The 16,930-nt window shown below is 40.6% G+C and overlaps 1 protein-coding gene across 2 annotated transcripts in view; it reads left to right on the top strand.

The window, feature by feature from the left end:
* The window catches only part of elf1 (E74-like ETS transcription factor 1), a 40,392-nt gene that overhangs the window by 5,348 nt on the left and 18,114 nt on the right, over nucleotides 1-16,930 (top strand). The window contains exon 1 of one of the 2 annotated variants that reach the window (XM_037262558.1): nucleotides 4,970-5,355. The exons of the other annotated variant lie outside the window; for it this stretch is intronic. The gene's annotated coding sequence lies outside the window, so the exon portion shown is untranslated. Of the gene's footprint in view, nucleotides 1-4,969; nucleotides 5,356-16,930 lie in introns of those variants that run through there. 2 annotated transcript variants of the gene reach the window in all.

Raw genomic sequence — 16,930 nt, 5'->3', positions numbered from 1 at the left:
AGATCAATCACATGATTCCTGATACACTGTTTATATACATAGTAGCATCCACACTGCACTTAGTAGCACTGTGTCGTCATGTTCGGTCAACACATCTTATCATCTTGGGAGTGAGACTGACAGCTAAAATGAGGAATTATACATTTTTCACTCTTCTACTGGTTTTTGATACTCTTTGCCTGTCCTGTGGTCCTCCAGACATTCTTCCCCTTCTCGACCTCCGCGCCACACAAATAATGCTGCCTGTCCTCCAAAGCCCCCGTGTATCTCAGGCCTTCAAGGATGTTCTTATCAGAGTTTGACTCCACAGTACTCTGGCATAACTCTTAACGGAATGATCTGGATTCTTTCTGATACTTAAACAATGTCATGCTTCAGTGGACTGCTGCAAAGACAAAATATGCGTACGCTGGTGGTTTGGTGTGTAGCAGTTGCTTTTTCATATTCAAAGGACACAGATTGAAAATAATGGGCTTGTGTTTTTACATGATGATAACCAGTGGGCCATCTTTTATTGAGAAGGCTGAAAGGTTTGTCTTTTAAAAGGGGTTCACGTGACCCAGAAGTGGTAGCATGTGTGTTTTATGCGTCATTCGAGCAATGAAGGCCTTTTTGGACTTTCCAAGTAATTTGACTTTATTGCTTTTCCTCATTTTGGATATACTTTGCTGAGATTCCCGGTGAGTTCCTGAAATACTTAAAAACTAATCGGCCTCTGTTACGGCGTCTAAAGGCAGGAGGAGCAACATTTCCTTGGTATGATTAATGCATTGTATCCTTTCACCAGCTTCAGGGCGTTATCTTCATTCCACTTGATGTCTTTCCTCAGAACAACACTTTTGTTGATATGTTCAGCTGCATTTGTTGTGTGAAAATTGTACAGGTTAAATAACTGAGTGTATATCGCTTGTAATCTCCAAAATTGATGTGGACAAATGTACTTATGCCCACTTCAACCTCCGAAAATAGAATCGCAACGATAAGCTATAGATCACAATATGAAATTAGTAAATGGGGTGCTTGCTTCATTTCTCTCTTGCAAGTCCGTTTTTCTTTACTACTACTAATACTTTTATTAAATAACTATAATGTAAATACAATAAATATGATAATAATAAATATATTTATATGGCACCCTTCAAGACATCAGGGACACTTTTGTATCGGGAAAAACAACAACAAATAAAAAACCCTGAACAGCTGGGATAAGGAATAGTGGCGTTGTCGGTGGTGACCAGAAGCTCCAACCAGGCCAGAGAATGAAGCCAGTGTTTGTGCTGTAAGTCTTGGTGGGGGTAGTGGCTCAAAGTTCACTTCCACCGGAGCGCGACAGCAATTAGGTCGGGTAGCGAGACAATGATGAGGAGGTTTTCAACAATAGCCGAGCCCGAGGAGCTGCATGACAGTACCCCAACTCCAGCTCTGGAGCAAGGCAGCCCTCATGTTCAATAAGACATTCATTACCTTACAAAGTGCGACAAAAACAATTCATTGTCCAAGTCAGAATCATTGAATTGATTGTACGCCTTTTCCGCGCTGAATTCAAAGGCAATGAGATAAGACGCTTCCACTGGCCAGGAAGCAAATCGGCTGTGTTCACGCCCACAGCGGCGCAAAGGTCCCTTTTCTGCCATCGGTTACAAAAATATGTGGAAAAAAAAGAAAATTCTCCATCCACGCGCACGGTTAGCTCGAATGTGGGGCCCTCGGTGCGTGTCTGTTTGTGGGTGCCACCGTGCAATTCAAATGAGTTTATTGAGTCAACGAAATGTTGAAAGACTTGCTTCCTATTTTCAATCCATTTGGGGAAATACACATGTGAACTCAACACTTTGTGGACTGAGTTACATTGAGCACTCAAGTTCACTGTCACCGTAGTTCCCCCTTGCATTGTCCTCTTAGTTCCTCTGCTTCAAAAGGAGAACAACAGTGTAAGATTATAACACAACTTGTATGTATGTGCATTTGTATGTATGTATGTATGTTTATATATAATTTATTGCAAATTACTCTGTAGACCGCTGAGCTATGGCTCGTGGCCACCTTAAAGCATTGCTATATACAATACTTTGGTTCAAAAGAAAGCTGGATGTGTTCAAACATAATCAAACTTGTGTTTCAGATCCCAATGCGAATATCTCAAAAGCTCCAATTAGGGCTGTCACTATGGAATAATTTCAAAATTTATTATTCTTTTAATTATTCCATCGCTTTATTGAATAATCTGCTACAATTTCATTTGCATTGAAGTGTATTAAAAACGTTTTTCCCCATGATTGCTGTTTATTAACCAATTATATTTGTTTATTTACTATTGTTTAGTGAGTAAAAAACTATTGATGTTTTTGTTAGAACTCGAATGTTTTCAGTCTACTGCAAAAATAAATGTACAGGTCTCACTGATAGAATACTTTTGGAGGGGAACAATCTTTATCATATGAGATACCGCTCAGACCCACTCGTGATAGGTGAAAATCTGCAATATAGTTACAAATATATAGTTTAAATGCTTCCACATAATTTGAACACATCTAAATTGAATAAAAAAAGTGTTTTAAGGTAGTTCTTAGTGCAATTTTCACTTTCTCACTGTCCAAAAATTGAAGAGCTCAAGTAAAAAAAAAAAAAAAAAAAAGAAGACTCGCTTGCATAATTGTTTAAATGAGTATGTGCAGAGCATGATAATCCTCCTGTAGCTTTCAAATGTAGCTTGACATAAAGAGGGTGTACAGATTGGAGTGTGTAAAGATATTTTTTGGTGCTCACCACAGACCACAGCTTCCTGTTTGCTCACATGTCATTTCTCATCAGCGTCTTCTCAGTAGTTTAAAGCTACATCCTTCTATCAGCTTTGCCATAATCCTTTAGATGCTGTATGTTCTTTGTCGATTACTGCCATTTAGTTGACTGCATTAGGCGTTGTCCTTATTTGGGACTTTCTCGTAACTTTTTTAAATACCTCATTCTTGTTGGCTGGAGCACAAAATTCATGAAAATTTGAGTTCTTCAGTTAATAATGAAAGATATATTAAAATAAAATATGATCAATTTAATCTAAAAATACAAATTGGATGAAACGCAAAATGTTCAAAGAAAATCTACCTCGGCTGTCTTGGTCTGGATGCGCTTGTTGAGCTTTTTGTCATGCTGTGGAACCATCGCTGGCTCCATACGTCTCACTTTGCATGTATTTTTGTTTTTTGTTTTGAATTAACCCACAGTATCCTATGCCTCCAAAGAAAGTGAAAACGGCAAGCAGTAGTGTTATTACAAAGCCTAATAGTGTTGCTGTTGAGGATAAAAAGAAGGAAATACATTATCTGTTGAACCTGAGCATGGCTTTCATGTTTAGGATCTAGCTGTGTAATTTGGTTTGGTGAAAACTACCATCTGTACTATTGCAATAATAATAACAATTCTAATGGTGTACAGCTTTTCCAAGGTCTTTAACATGGGTGGACACAATGATACAAGTTAAAAACTGGTAGAAAGCATGAAACAGTTCCTCCGCGGAAGCTAGCAACCACCAGCTAGCCACATCTCAGTCATCACGTGTCTGTTCCACCTTCTCGCTGGCGACAGTGTTACTGAGGCTTCGTAGTCTAAATAAATCCTTTTTGCTTCCCTGCATGTTAACATGTCATCTCACTACCTGATTACAAAGCATTGTTTACATTTGCTATGGATTCCAATAGCCAGATAAAAGCGGCTACATCCCACAATGCCACATGGCTTCCACATTGCATTATGGGAAGCCGTGGCCATTATCTCTCCATGCTTTGAGATGGCAACTTGCATGGAAGAAGATTTATTGAGACTATGAAGCCTCATGAACACTATCACCGTCACTAGCGAGCTCTTGTACCGTCAGTGGAGGTGGAACCTTGACAAACACTCCATGGCTGAGATCTGGTTTGAAAGCGCTAGCTAAGTGTTATGTGCTTTGCTGCAAGTTTTTTTGACTTGTCTCTTTGTTTGTGTCCACCTATGTTAAGCGCGATACACATTTTCCAGCTAAGTAACCATAACCAACCGCCCTGTTTTCACTTACATATTTATTTTAAACACACACTGATATAAACTAGGTAAATATAACTTGTTTTTACCACTGGAACGAATTAGTTGAACGACCATTCATTTTAACGTGGAGCGTTATTTGATTTGCAAAATGTTTCAGGTTACAAAGTGCTTACTGGTCAAGTTAAATTTCTATCCACTGTATATGACTTATTCTCTTATTATGATTTATGATCTCAAATATTTGACTTTTTGTCTGAAAAATATATTTTTGTCCTTTAAAATCATGATTCCCCGAAATATACATGAATCCGAGAGTGACTATAATCTACGATATTCTTACAGCAACTTTATTCTGTGACTATTCTTAGTTAATTGAAGTCTTTTGTGTGACTATTTTGGCTTCATTCTTGAAGTGTCACCAGTATTACACTCCCTGACCTTTGCGACATTGGTTGCACAGTGACAGTGAATCTCAATGGAGCCCGAGATGATGTCAGCGTGTCTTGTGATGGAACGTGATCACTTCATTTTCAAGTGAGGGGAGGAGTCTTTGATGGCTTCATTCTTTGTGTCTCCTACAAGCAGTAGTTGCTTTATGAGTTGTTGGTTTTATTTGTTCTGCACTTTTTCGGACGTTCCTAGCTAAATTACCCGCTGTGACGAGGCTATTAGGCTCACATTTCAACGTGAAGGCTTCATTTTAGGCCTCGCTTTTTTTCTCAGGTCAAAGTCTACTGTGGGTGTGTACCTGTGTTTACCTTCGGCTCCTCTGCTGCAGGAGAAACCCGTCTATCGTCTTTCACACAGCCCGGCCCCGTGGCTGAGTTCCACCCTCCTCCCCCCGCCCCTTCCCTCCTCACCTCCATCAAATCCCAGAGAATGCACCTTTGCAGATTTGCCTGCAGGGCTCCGCACCTAAGCGAGCGCTGATTGGCCAGGTACAAGGCGCCTGCCCGGGGGCCGCTCTCTACCAATGGCGACAAGGCTTTGTGACTCATAGGGAGAGGACGGCTCACTTCACGACACTTCTCCTTTTTCTGCCTCCAACTCATTCGTCGTCTCTTCTTGTTTTTTTTTTTTTTTTGTTTGTTTTTTTTACCCACCCCCCCTCACCTCGTCTTACAGTTTGTCGCCGTGAGAAAGAAAGTGTGGAGTGGGCCTACAGTTGGTTGTTGCACACCTTGAAAGGCTTTCTTTGGATTATCCTCCAGGGCACCTCACCAACCCATTTTTTCGACCTTTTGTTTTTGACTTTTTCATTGGTTGTATTGATGTTGACTCTTATTTTGGTGCTTTGTGAGATGGACCTGGTCACCTGCACCCTGTTCAATTAAGGTTAGTGGTCGTTTTCCCTCTTTTAATGGACTTCAATGCATTCTGGATTAGAGGTTTTGTTATAATGCAAAGCAAAAGTGACATCATGTTAAGGGGTTTCTACAGGCCCTTTGCCTAGCGATTTCAATGCGAGTTATTCTTGGAGAACAGTTGACTTTTAAGACTTTTTAAGTCAAAGCCAACTAGTAGGTTTGGAATTTAATTAGGATTCATGTACCTGGGTCTGGCTGTGTCTTGTTTGTTGCCTTATAAGGTGTGTTGAAATAAGGGCGGGAGCTGACAGTTTTGCAAGGCTCTCCAAACCGACCAAGCCCACGTTTAAAAAAAAAAAAAAAAAAAAAAAAAGTATCATGGTGTAGTAGTCACTTGATCATCACTTTTGATAACATTTTCACTCATACCTGGATTGCAGCTGTTTTTTTGTCTTGTTTTTGCCCCTGCTGTCGCTTTTACAATAAGCCAGTCGAGCGTGACTCCACCGAACGATCAGAGCAGAATGTTGTTCATCTTGTAGCATTACAAAAAAAGTGTGAGATGGAAATGGGGACCACAAGAGCTTGATTTCACTTCACTGGGAGGTTCGACCGCAGTGTCTTGTTCCTCTTGTACACAACGTTAACCCCCCCCAAGCTTTTTCGCGCTTTGTGTGCAAGATTTCAAGCTCCCTGGATGTGTGTTGCAGGTCCCTGTTTAAGCAGAAACTGACACTTTTAAAATGAGATCTGATTTTTCAAGCAGGCCGCTTTGGGTAAAAACACCCACGCTTTAGAACGTTCTTGCTCGTTTGGCACCTGGTGGCTGCTTTGGTTGCCTGAAGACGCTTGGCATGAGAAGCACATCAATCCTACTTTTTAGTTTATATACACTATTCTATGACTGGTTTGGATGCATAGTTTGCCCGACTTTGCATGTTGACCCAGTCACACCAGTGCGCCCCCCCCCCCCCTTCTCACGTCACTGCTTTGCATTGAAAATTAGGAGCAGCTCACAACTCCCACTCTGTTCATCGAGGCTGATGGTCAGGTGATGGGGGAGGTCAAAAGTGGTCACTCGGTGCCTCCTTTCAAGTCTAACTTGCGTATGCTGAAGCCTGTCACAACACGACAGGACAGAGGCTGGCAGCTCAAAGAGGAGGAGGGGTGGAGTACCAGCATGCTTGGATATGGACTAGTCAAAGTTTGCAAGAATGCAGTTTATCATTATATTATTTATAATGTCAGTCCAAAAGGGATTTTAAATGACCTTCAAAGTTCGGATTTAATTGATATTTGGCTTCTAGATGTTTGTCAGAGCTGGTTCATTGATACACTGGAGAGCCAGTTCATTGAAGGATGCACAAGTTGCCAATCCAGGATTTGATAACCTGGGAATTTGAAAATTCAGAAATGTTTCCACATTTCTCAATGAATTACAATGACAATAGCAGGATTAAGGATGAATATAAATTAGGATTGATAGACTTTGCATAAGGTCTTGTTATAACTGAATTGTGTGGGTGTTTATCAAAAGGTGTTTACTACAAGGTGTTTTGAGATTTCATTCTACCCTTGATATCTTGAGATCTACATGATAAAGGTAATGCATTTTGCACTAAGTTAACAATGCATCTAAATTTGAGAAGTAATTCAAATCAAACCAAAACTGATTGTAAATTTTATCTGGAAACTGAAAGGAAATCCATCCGTGCGTGCGTCTGTCCAGCCATCCATCTTCTGAACCACTTAGCCACACGAGAGTCGCGAGCTTGCAGGAGCCTAACCCAGGAGTCTTTGGGCGGTAGACAGGGGACACCCTGAACTGGTTGCCAGCCAGTCAACGACCAACCTTGTGCTCCAAGCTTCTGCCCCACCAACCGACCAAGCTTCTGCTCTGGCTACCAACTAAATTCCTGTTCCAGTTATGAACCAAGACACTCAAAAGCCCCAAAGAATACTGACTTGGCTGCACTTTAGACCCACAGTTACTTGTCCTTTACCAAAAGCCTGGCAGCAAAAACTCCCTTTAACACAAAAGAACAAAACGACAGCAATAACTGACACACCTCTTAAGCTGACATTGGAAATAGAGCAGAAGATGGCTTGTGAGTAAGATAAAGGAAAATAAACAATGTTGTAGCAAGTGCACAGTGGCACCATTTGGGCAAATGTATTATTCTAAAAATGCATAGGTTAGCATATTTTATGTCATATACGGTGTCTCTTTAAATGGATAAGTGGTTCTGAAAATGCATGAATGAATGTTTTAAACTATGAGCTTCCTTAGCAATTATCATGGCCTTTATTTCACATTCATTTCATATTTCAAATTTTACACAAAGGTATGTTACAAGTGACCCGAACCATGGGATCAATTATAACCTTTTACTCTTTCTATTTGAGATTACATCATGCATTTTCAGTTATGCGTGCAGTTTGTGTTGCACAGTCATTTTCCATGCCATTTATTCAATTCCCTGGTTTCCCCTGCATTTGAATGTTAAAAAAGACAACCAAGCATTTCTATAATAAGGTAATCTAATTATTGTGTAAAAAAAACAATTTTTTTAAAAAATGAGCTGTCCAATTGTTATCAATAGAAAATCTTTTCACCCACATACAATTAATTTAAATTGTACATTTCTGTTTACTTCCAAAATTATTTGGTTGGAAGGTTTGTACAAACTAAGTAAAATTTAAATCGTATTTTTGGCTCAAACTAAGCATATGCAAAAATCATTAGAATCTGTCTTGTAGCGCTGTTTGGCTCACTCACTCTCTGTCTAAGATTGTGACTCCTTGGTGTCGCCTACTTGTAAAATAAGATCCGGGTGGTCACGGTTAATATGTAACACGCATCTGCCCTGAATCCTACTGCCAAGGTGTCTCTGAGCAAGGCACGTCTGTGTGCGTGTGTGTGCGCACTATGTACGTATGTGTGTCAGTAGGAGATGCAGTGATACTTTCAAGGCCACAAGTGGGCCTTCGTTAATTCCAGCCCATCCATGCTAAATAAAAAAAACAAAAAAAAAACAGAATTGAGCAACCGTCTGCTAATGTTGCAACTGTCTCATACTCTAAGCGTGCCGGGACTAGCAGCCTCACGATTGCTTTCTTGATCTATTTACATTCAACGGCAATCAGACTTGAGAGGACACCACATTTTTTCTCCTCCTCAGACTTTTTTTTCTTTTCAGTATTCAAGCGGATGTGATGCAATTCCGGCCTGCATTAAACCGCTCTCTCTTCCCTAAACATAGAATAGTTATCTTTCATTCAGACTTAGTTCCTTTTTCCAAGTAAAGTACTAACAAGATGGTGTGTAGTTTGTTAGCAAAGAGGCCGGATGTTTGACTCATGACACCCACCTGACCTAAAAAAAAGAAAAAAAATAGTAGCTTAAAGATCGAGTGAGGGTGGAAGAAAAAGAAAGATGTTCTAGTCCGTGGGAAAGATAGGTCACACTCTCTGATAACACACACATGCACACTCTTGTGATTATGCACGGTACCAAACTGGTCCAGCCTCAAGATTGTGCCATCATAAAGTCATCTCAATGTGGTTGTCCACCCCCAGACGTCATACTGTTGCTTTAGTTAAGAGAATGATTAATTGTTCTTTAATTGTTAGCAGATAACCTGTAACCGCATTCCTTCATTGAGGCTCATTAGAAGGCAGTGGCAAATCATAGAATATAAATACATTTGAATCTGCAAGTCATCTCGATACTGTTTTTCAGTGTGTTCCACATCATATGGCTCACAATGAGATCCATACGAGAGCCGGCGATGAATACCAATAACACTTTTACTGTCATTACATTCCAACTGTATTGCTTTTATCATAACATCATACGCGCTCAATAATCAGGTTATTGTTCACACAAGGACATTGAAAGTCTGTTGCTAACAAAAACAGTCGGTCCTGCAGATCCACATAACAGGTTCTCGGATGAATGAACATGTGGGCTTGTATCGGCCAGAAATGTCTCTCGAGTAGCATTTGTTAACACACTGTTGCATGCGTCCATTGTTATCTTCAGGGTATCTATGCACCTTTAGCGCCAGCTTGCCTGGGTTTCTCTGTAGTTTTGTTAGTAATTGTCATTTTATTTGATTTGATTTATACTCCTACTTGCCCTATAATTTAATATATATTATTTACCCCCTCCACTCCCATTGTTTTGTTTCAGGGAGAAACCCACCCCGCAAAAAAACTGCAAATAAAAAAATAATCGTACTTATTCTTTTAATGTATTATCTATTCAACATTTGACTTGACATTTTAAATATATTATTTTAATTAAGAATAATATGTTGACATGGCAGCAAGGTGGCCAATTGGTTAGTAGGTCCGCCTGGGATTGACTCCGGTTCCGGCCTTCCTGTGTGGGGTTTGCATGTTCTCCCCGTGCCTGCATGGCTTTTCTCCGGTTACTACGGTTTCCTCCCACATTCCCCAAAAAATGTATGGTAGGCCGATTGACCACTCCAAATTGTCCGTACGTGTGATTGTGAGCGTGAATGGTCGTGCCCTGTAGTTGGCGGACAGCCGGTTCATGCTATGCCCCACATACTACCCAAAGTCAGCTGGGATACTATATATATGTCATAAACCTGTGGAAATGTCCCATATCCTGGTAAAAGAACAATGTCTAGTAAAGTTGTGTATGTACAGTGGCTTGTAGGTTTACTGCATGTGCGATAAAAGCAGAGGGAAGAGACTCATTAAAAAAGTCTGTTGTGTTTGCCTCTCCCCAGCATTGATAATATTGTTGTCCTTTCAATTGCTTTGTCAACACTGTTCTGTTCAAAACACACTGAGTGCAAAGCTGTCTGGTCTCCACCCTGTATGAGGTAACGTGTTTCCAAACACAGAGTGTAAAATAGGTTTGTGTGTGAGTGAGCCTTTTACACTGAGAGACGTTAACCACGAATGCATATGGGGAGTACAATTGATTTCCCTCATGATTCTGCATGGAAATGTGTCTGCTCTTAATGACTGCGGGGAACGTCTCAGCTAGTGTTTCTTCATTTCCAAACGTATGAACTGATATAGTTTATTAAACCAGACTAAATGATAACAAGTGGTTCTTCAAAGCTTTCAAATAGGATATTATAGATCATGGAATTGCTCAGTGGGCCGAATTAAAGAGCGGAGTCTATTTTTCCCAACTTTGTCTAAATGCTTATTATAGTATGCACCTGCCATAAGTGGCGCCGCCACACGTCATGTCACTAAATACCAAACATTCTCGACCTGTGGGAAACACTTGCTTAAATTCTTAATAGAAAAAGTCTTTTGTTTCTATTACTTATTGACATTGTTAGAATTAATGGCATTAATGGAATTCTAACGTGATGAAGCTACTTATCTTAACCTAAGAAGCCGACAAGTTACGAGTACCATAGTTGTGGGATTATTTGAAGTGATGACTCTAAAAATTGTGTCTTGCAGTTAGTATGCTGTTAAACAACCTTTTGTTGTTCTGCATTTTGTATTTGCATGATAAAGCGAAATCATGTTATGCAAGTAGTTTTTTTGGGTGGTTTTAGAAAACAATGTTGAAGTTATGTCAATTATGGTATTATGCCGCTTAAGATAGCAGATGTCTAAAAAACCTTAGTGAGTTTTAACTGTTAACTTCAATTAAAATTGATCATTTCATTTAACGGCGGCATGTCTGCATCACAGTTCAGAGGTCATGGGTTTGACTCTGGGCTTTGGCCTTCCTGTTGTTCGGTTTGCATGTTCTCCCCCGTGGGTGGGATTTTTCCAGGTACCCCAGTTTCTTCCTAGATTCCAAAAACATGCATAGTTGCATAGTAGACACTGTGTGCATAGAGTTATAAAATCCCCCTGCGTGCGGATGCTTTTGTCAATGTGTGTACCCTGATATTGGCTGGCAACCAGTTCAGGGTGTACCCCGCCTACCGCCCAAAGACAGCTGGATTAGGCTCAAGAGTGCCAGCGACTCACATGAGGACAGGCAGTTGGTAAAATGAATGAATAAATGAATATTTCACTTAACATTGTAAACATTGTTTTTGCAAAAGTCAAAGTCAAGTCAACTCAGTTTCTAGTTTCTATAGCACCTTACCATACAATGTGTACGCAAAGTACTTTAGAGTTGATTACAACAACGACTTTGCAATTTAAAATCAACCAGTAAAGCCTGACAACAAACGGCCCGCCTACAACCCCCCGCACCCATCACAGGGGTTTACCTGCCGGCTTTAGTTGATAAGTATAATTTACTTATACTTAATACTTACCTTAAATGATTAAACCTTAAAGATTACAACACTGATAAGATGGTGCCAGACATAACTTACCTGATTTTAATTTATCATAATAAAGGTAATATGAGTAGTTGACTGGTTTCTGGGAGCAAACGTAATTGCTGAAAATGAATGTTATGCATGTTTAAATTACTTTACATATATGTATATGTTTTGAGCAGTCCTATTCCACCCTATGGAAATGGGGTCTTTAGAGAAGCCCACCTGCTTTCTTGTTCTCGTGAGGCTTTTCTCTGCTTTGGTTGCTGGGCAACAGCCACTCCCTGTTTACCTTGGTGTATTTTGCATAGGGGATTGTCATCAGATTGTCACACCCCCTGCCAGTTGCTCAGTTGCTCATTATTCAAGGGTTGCTTTACAAGCCAACTGTTATTACTAAAGACATTTCACCAAGCAAGGGTTATGTGTTAATCAAACGTCATTATTGCCATCTGTTAAAAATTAACACGGGTGTCAATGTATGGTTACACAAGTCTGCAAGCGGGAACTTTATTATCCTTCATTGTCACCTGAGCCCATAAAGCTCCGTACTTTATGAAACCTTTGGCAAATATTGACCCGCACCATCCTTGCACTTCTCCAAAGAGGTGGGACTGATTGAGCTGTGTTGAGTATTAGTCGGACAAAGGAAGAAAAAAAAGCCCAATGTTGTAAGGATGAGTTAACCGTCATGACTTGTTGACTTGTTCCTTCACAGTTTCAGCCCCCTCCCATTCCACGCCTCCCGCCGTTTTTCAAGTACGCAACAAAGTGATGACGCAGCACTTTAATGCTATGCTTTGTAGGCACAAAGATTAGACAGAATACATTGGCCAGCGCCACCCAATACCACACTGACCTATATCAAATGGTGTGATAAGCCAGGCTGTCTCCATCAGTGCTGAAGAAGAGGGTGGGACAAGAGCTGATTTAATGCAAGTAGCTGTGGAATAGTGGTTGGTGCTTTGAGGATACCAAAAGTTTGGGAATTTATGTGGGTAGGGCAAACCTTTTTGTTTTTTTACTAATTGCATAGAACTGTGTTTTGCACATCATTTTTTTATTCCTGTAGAAAACAGTAACATGGATTGCATTATTAGTCTTAGTAAATTTCCTTCTGTATAAATACTTAGAAGTTCTAAGAACTCTGGTGTACCTGCCCACCCTTCAAGCGTGAAATCAAACCACCAAGTAGATATCTAGCGTGTTTGAAGATGTGTATGTGAGCGAGCTGTTCTGAATTACCGCGTTGTGATGTTTCCGTTGGGCCAATTGACATGATCCCGCCCGAGCATAAGCAACTTTGAATTTTCTTGGATGTCAGATTGATGAGTGGCACACACAGTACATGATTCTTTCCTTTTAAGCTACATCACGTCTGATAACTTTTAAGAGGTGTCTAGGGTGTACCCCAAGTACTGTAGAAAATAGACGTATGAAACTAGATAGACCACAATTAAGCCCATAAAATGCTGATGATCTTGTTTACGAAACAGCCACCATGTCCTTAATCCCAAGCTTGACCCCCAAGTGTCCGGGAGGCAGGAAAACAGGTTCACTTGGATCTCTGTTCTCCGCGAGGGCGTGCTGTGTTTTCTGCACATTGCAACGTATCTCATTATGGGTGGACACATCAGCCAGCCCGCCTGTGTCCGGACCTGTTTGGTATGCGGCGGCAGCAGCCTGGTACCCGCTTCCCAGGCCTCACCTTCCCATTATGCCACCTGCAAAGACGGCAAAGTTCATACTAGCTGCCGACATATGCATGCTGGTGTCGAGTTAACGATCAGGAATACAATTTGTTTTCGTTTTACTCGCGTCTGATTTCGAATTTGCTGCTGGTATGGTTTACATGTGTAAAAATTGAAGGGAACTCCCTTTATCATTGGCAATGGAACTTTGATTGCCTTAATTTCTTGTCAGTTCACTCTGGACATTCCGGTAGATTTCCACATTTGTTTGAATGTGTTGTGTATAAATAGAAGACAATATGGCTTTCCGTGTCAGGTCATGAATCACATTGCTCTCACACACACACACATGCACGCACACATTCACACGCACGCACATCAAATCAAGCAGGCCACAGACACACGCACACACGCACGCACACGCTTTTTTGTCATAAAAGTGTTTGAATATATTGTAGCCATCTGATCATCATTAATTCATTTTGACACATCGATACAATAAATACAAATATTTGTGTGTCTTTGATGGCCCACTTTATGCTAAAGTGACTGAAATTTCACAACCTGGCTGTCCTCGATATCTGACACAAATGTTGGCTTGTTAGACTGAGAAATAAAAATGAGGAATGCATTGACATCAACAAAGCTTTAAGGTTCTTAACATGTCTCAAAATTCATCTTCACGAGGAGCATTACCATTGAGAATTGGCACGGATTAAGGAGTTCAGAACCTTCAGGTATAGATATTATCCCATCATCAAAATATGGATTGGTACTTTTCCCCATAGTCAATAAAGCAAATACCCAGCAATGAGTTTTTATATGATTATATTGCATATTGTTAGAAATGAGCTATTTTCAGTTTAGTAAAATGATCACAAATATTCAGTTGTTCTTTATCTTACAAGTGGCTCTTTTAAAATATCAGTCCAATTTTCAGTAGGATTTTTGGATACTGGCTGCGTGACAAGGTATTTTTCTGACAAGATCCAGATGCTACCTCTCATCATATCCCAGTGTAACTCGTGTTTGAGGGCTTTTTCAGAAGAAGCTATCTGCAATTTAATTTCCTGTTCTTGTGACACACGGCCCCTTGCTACATTTACAGACGTGTTTGCTTCATACGTTGTCAAACAATCTGTAACTATGTTTTGAATGCTTTAATTTTAGTTCTCCATTTTAGTTATCCATATATTTCTTTCATTAAAATGTGAAATTGTCAATGTAGTAAAGGCAGCTTTTCTATATTATCATGTTAAATTTGGAAGCCAGGCGCAGATGTGCTCGTCCCCTCCCTTTGGCTTTGTGGATGTGTACGTTTGGTTATTTTTTTAATGGAATGTTAAATATATCGCAGTTTTTCTGTAGAATTCTTTGTGGAAACGATACTACGCAAGGGCATAGTGATGTTTGCAAAGGAAGCGGGGGGTGGGGGGAGGGCGTTGAGAAGTTTCCGCGACACAGAGAAATGTTGCTCAGAGTGTGGTTTAACAGACAGGAAGTAGCTGCTCTGCGATGGTTTTCCTGCCTGTGCCTAACTTGCAGGTCAGTGTGTGGGTTTTGCATATGCGATGTCTCTATAGTGTCCAGAGTATTTCTTTCACAAATGATCATACACACACACGCATTGTATACAGCACCCTCCATATTTATTGGCACTCCTGGTTAAGATGTGATTTTTTTTTTTTTTTTTTTGCAGAAGCATACTCTAATACTGAAAGTTATAGAAATAGCTCACCAGACAAGCTCCTCCCATGGCCACCTCATTCCCCAGACCTCCACCCCATTGAAAACATGTGGAGTGAACTAAAGTGGAGAGTGCAGAGGGAAGGACCCAGGTGGCTGTATGATTCAGCGAGATTGTGCAAAGAGGAATGGTCTTTCTGGATTCTCCCATCTTGTGAAACAGTACAGGAGATTAGGTGCTGTTTAACATCGGGGTGGCAGTAATTGTGGTTTTGAATTATTTCTTCAGGTGGGATTTTTTTCCTCACTGAATAAATGCATGAGTTGTTTGTTTATTTATTTATTTATTTATTTACAAAGGTCAAAAAGCTAGAGTTCTCTGTCATGTCTCATATATGAAACTTAATTTCTCAGTTTCACCCTTTTTTTTTTTTTTTTAAAAAAGGCCACCTTGTCACTGCTGTTTAAGAGAAGCATGCATCCTTCTCCTTAAGTCACTCTCAGCCCGAATGGAAAAGTACAAGGTTCGCAGGAGATGAGATTAAATTCCACTCGTCTTTTTGGCTCTGGCACAGCGCAACAGCCTCGAATGCCCTCTGATGCGAGGCTCTGATGGGCCTGCTGCTGTTCATTAGATGCCATTAGGCTTTTGGAGGTGCAGTTTGCCATCAGCAAAAACACATGGCCCTCTTCCATACTATTGCAAGTCCTTTACTTCACTCGATTGCAATGTGCAGTTTGCATGGCGAGACGTGTTTTTTTTTTTTTTTTTTTAGTAAGCCTTGCGATACGTTCATACTGAACACGAAATTTCGAATCGCCCCACGTGTGCGTTTGCTTGCCGGAGCGCTATATGATGGTTGTTACTTCAAGCAGAAAAGAGGAGGTGCTCCCCCTTGTCTGAGAGAAAAATAAAACAAGTTTGAATCTGATGGCCAGTGGTTGTGTTACTGCTAAATGTTATCTTGGTTTAGTCCACTCACCAAATAGGCCAAGTTCCACACTCCTCATTCTCCAAGCTTGATTCTTTTTGGCGCGGTCCCACAGATTGCAATAATATGGCTCTGCATTGTTTTTATTTCAACATGTTGTTTTTGTCTGTGCTTGTTCTGCTGCTGCATGTTAAGTAGTAAGGTATGGCTAGTTGACTGTGTTGTAGAGCTCGGGGTGACTACAATGGAATTTCTTTCCTCCATTGTTCTAGAACCTGGAGTCAAAAACCACCTGTACAGGACGTTGTGGGTGATGTAGTACATTCCCGAAATGGACTGCCTGCTGTGTGGCCATTTGTTTGATTTGCACCGCCAGAAATGCTCACCTCGCGTTTGATCTGAACAGCTGTACAAAGCAGCTGTTAATCTTGTCCAAGATATTTTACCCGCTTCATTCATTAGGTAATATCATTTGGCTCAATAGACTTACTATGATCTACATTTAGGGAAACATCTTCACTGTTTTTACGTGTTTGCTAGTTAACTGGTTCTTGTAAAATCTGTTTTTATGGAGTGGTGGGAGGATTGTAATATAGATCCAGATTGATGCAACTATGTTTTCATTCATGAGCTGAGCCATTCTTTACCTAGGAGATCACCAGAATTTCCCCTGACGCTTGGTACTTGTTGCATAGTTTGGTGACAAATGAGTACAAGCTGCCAAAAAGAAAAGTAGCGGTAAGCCGCTGTCCAAAGACTGACTAACTCCATCCCGCACTTACCCACGCTGGCTATCGCCAAGCTCCAGCAATGAGCGTCATATCATTGAGTCACTTCCTTGACAGGAACCGGGCAGATCCTGCAAAAACAGCGGCTGTGCTGACAATGTTCAATAACATAGTGGTGGACATTTTTTTTTCTTTTCATGGAAATGGTTTTCTTTGTTGGCAGAGTGTCTGGGTGATGTACTGTATGACCGCCGCATGAGTCAGTCGATGTCTTTATCTCAC

This window comes from Syngnathus acus, chromosome 10, assembly GCF_901709675.1.
Source record: "Syngnathus acus chromosome 10, fSynAcu1.2, whole genome shotgun sequence".
NCBI lineage: Eukaryota > Metazoa > Chordata > Actinopteri > Syngnathiformes > Syngnathidae > Syngnathus > Syngnathus acus.
Note: the sequence above shows the minus strand (reverse complement) of the source record. Positions and strands in the feature narration are given on the sequence as shown.